Here is a 3,266-nt window from a genome sequence, read left to right as displayed (position 1 = left end):
GAAACATTTTGTACCATGTCTGGCACAAAGTAAATGATCAACAAGTCACAGGTGGGACTATTATTATTACTATTAATGATAAAGAAACTGAGGTTTGGAAGCGCCAAGTAATGTCACATATTGCACAGTTAGCAAGTCAAGATGGAGTTTAAATTCAGGTTCTTCTGATTCCCAAAGCCCGGTATTGTAGTCTGTGGAGCCACTATTTAATATCTCTGTTTCTGGCCCTCCTGGGTATATGTTGGATTGCCCTTCCCCACTCTGACCATGATGATTGCCTTGGTCAAAAGTGACATTTGTCGCATGAAGGTGAAAGCTTTAGAAACCAAATGTTCTCGTACCCACTTCTTATGACAGCTGTGCAATTTTTTTTAATTAAAATACTGAGTTTATTTCACATGTATATTTTTGTCTCCCCACCATTTCCATTTGTCTGACCACCACTACTACTATGTCCTATCATAGCATTCCATACATACTTAAAACCAAGCAAAGGGTGAGCTCCATCTTTAAAAACTAAACATATTTTGGACAACACATTCTTGGCAATGGAACCTGGACAACATTTATCAGACACAGTAGGGAAAGTTCTCATTCTGCATTATAAAAAGGACAGCCAGATATCAACTGTTACAGAAATGAAATAAGATGGAAAATTTTAACAAACTGTTTAAACTATTTTCTTAAAGAGACTTCCTCCACTGCCTGAGATCTTGAATAGCCTCTTGGTCAGTCATTCAGAAGCAATTCTTCACATAATTGATGAACTTGGCTTCCACTTTGGGAAGAGAACCACCTTTTTCTATACTTGCTTGCATTTTTGCTTTAGTGTCTTCTACAGAGCTAGGTCCTTTCAGTGTTTTGGGAGTCTTTTCCTGTTTTTTGAAAGATTCTTGACCTTTTGATCTTGGTGTTGATGGTTTTGAGTCTTTTCCATTCTGGTTAGATTTTTGTGCATTTTTGGCTAGAGTATCTCATATAGATTTCTTTACTGGAGACTTTTCTTCAGCTTCCTCATAATCAAAATCATCTTTGTCATCATCTTCATCATCATCGTGGCCATCCTCATCTTCATCATCATCTTCATCAGCAGCACGTTTTACTTTTTCTCTGTGGAATCTTGCTACCACTTCCAGGGGCAGAATGCTTTCCAGATATGCTAAGGAGTTTCACATCCTCTTCCTCTTCATCTCCTGACTGCATCCATCTTCCTCCACAGCTACTAAGTGCTGTCCACTAATGTACACAGGCCCTGAACCGCATTTCAACCGTAAGACCACAGGTGGTGTTATTTCAAAGCCCCTAAGGAAAACCATTGGCTGTACATTTTCAAAGTTGCCAGTGTGACTTTAATTGGACTGCCTTCATAATTCATTGCCTCTGCTTCAACAATGTGCAATTCATCCTTTGCACCAGCCCCTAAACTGACCGTCCTTAAAGATAACGGGTGCTTGTTTTCATCATTAGCCACTTTAAAGTGATAATCTTTGTCAGCCTTTAGTTCACAACCGAAAAGATAGTTCTGGGGCCTCAGGGGGCTCATGTTCATGTCCATCAAATCTTCCACGAGGTGGTGGCATGCACTTAGGTGGGAGATAAGGCGGACAGAGAGAAACGACTACTGTTCCACAGAACAGCCGCGCAGGACGGAATCGCACCAGGGACGGGGCTGTGTAATGTTTTTTGTTTTGTTTTGTTTTGTTTTTTTAGTTTTCTTTTATTTTTTGAGAGGCAGAGAAAGACAGAGTGTGTGTGGAGGAGGGGCAGAGAGATTGAGAGAGGGAGACACAGAATCAGAAGCAGGCTCCAGGCTCTGAGCTGTCAGCACAGAGCCCCATGCGGGCCGAACTTACGAACCCATGAGATCATGACCTGAGCCACAGTCCAATGCTCAACCGACTGAGCCATCCAGGCGCCCCCCTTTTTCTTTTTTTCTTTTCTTTTCTTTATTTCTTTTTTTTTTATTAGACGGCTGTGTAATATTAAGATGAAACCTCTGTCAGACTGGATTGCTGCATTGTAAAGATGAGCATAGTACTTCTATCAATGCATTCCAGACATGAAACATGAGGGAGAAATTAACATTTGTAGTGTTAGGCTACTGAGAGTTAGGGGTTGTTTGTTACTGTAGCATAACTTAATTCAAGTGACTGATATACTCAGGAAAAAAAATGCTTATGTAATTATTCACATATCCTTTTGAGGATCTTCTTACCCACCAATCAGGGCTGATAGCTGCTTTCTTGTTATTTCAATCAGTATTTATCTTTTCATTAACAAAGCTCTTAGTGGTAGGTCAGTGATTCTAAATAGAAAGGTACTATCTCCTAAGGAGTGTTTTGAAGATTTATAGAGGTGTTTTGAATTGTTACAATTATTATTTGTGGTGGTGGTAATACATGACATTTATTTTTATTTATTAAAAAAATTTTTTTAATGTATATTTATTTCTGAGACAGAGCATGAGTGGGGGGGGGGTCAGAGAGAGAGGGAGACACAGAATCAGAAGCAGGCTCCAGGCTCTGAGCTGTCTGCACAGAGCCTGACATGGGGCTCGAACTCACAAACTGTGAAATCATGACCTGAGCCGAAGTTGGTCACTCAACTGACTGAGCTACCCAGGCGCCCCTATAATACATGACATTTAATGGGCAATAGGGATGCTGGACATATTGCACATTTGGGGACAGTCTAATAAAGTTTTGTCCCAGATTTCTTGTGACTCTAGAATATCCAGGAGGACAATCATGTTAGTCAGAAACTTATAGTTACTGTTACCTAGTATATAACTCACTTTTATATATAAATACAAAGCATTTGGGGACATAGTTTTTGTACTGCATTTTCCAAGCATGCAACTATCATGTAAAGAGGTCTAAACTTTTTGCTTAGAACTTTACTGAGAGCAATTCGCTTTGGAAAATTCCATCATCCATAGTAATAGCATTCGTGGCAATTTGAGAGTCCAAAACACCACACACACATGCCCCAGTCAGACTGTTGCTCTGGAATTCCTTATCACTCTATTTATATTTACAACTATGAATATTTTTCTCTTATATTAAAATGTCAAAATATAATATCTGTCCCAAATCCATTCTCTTAAATCCAGTCATCTGACGTCTTTGTTGTATCTTCTACTCTAGTTGTGCTCAAACATTTCCACATTGAAACACTCTTACTATAAATGACCTTTCTATTGGTGGTCCATTATATAAAATTTCATGGCATTGATCTACTGAAAAAGTTTGTAGGTGGGTGAATTT

General features: G+C 39.2%; 1 pseudogene; it reads right to left on the bottom strand.

Moving 5' to 3' along the window:
• Nucleotides 1–535: 535 nt before the first annotated feature.
• On the bottom strand, nt 536–2,936 carry LOC124508848 (nucleophosmin-like; annotated as a pseudogene).
• Nucleotides 2,937–3,266: the final 330 nt, after the last annotated feature.

The sequence above is a fragment of the Lynx rufus genome, unplaced genomic scaffold (assembly GCF_022079265.1).
Source record: "Lynx rufus isolate CCGP_SWC_20201006 ecotype Redwood Valley unplaced genomic scaffold, mLynRuf1.p SCAF_1, whole genome shotgun sequence".
NCBI lineage: Eukaryota > Metazoa > Chordata > Mammalia > Carnivora > Felidae > Lynx > Lynx rufus.
The sequence above is the reverse complement of the archived record's forward strand: the minus strand, read 5'-3'. Positions and strand labels throughout refer to the sequence as shown.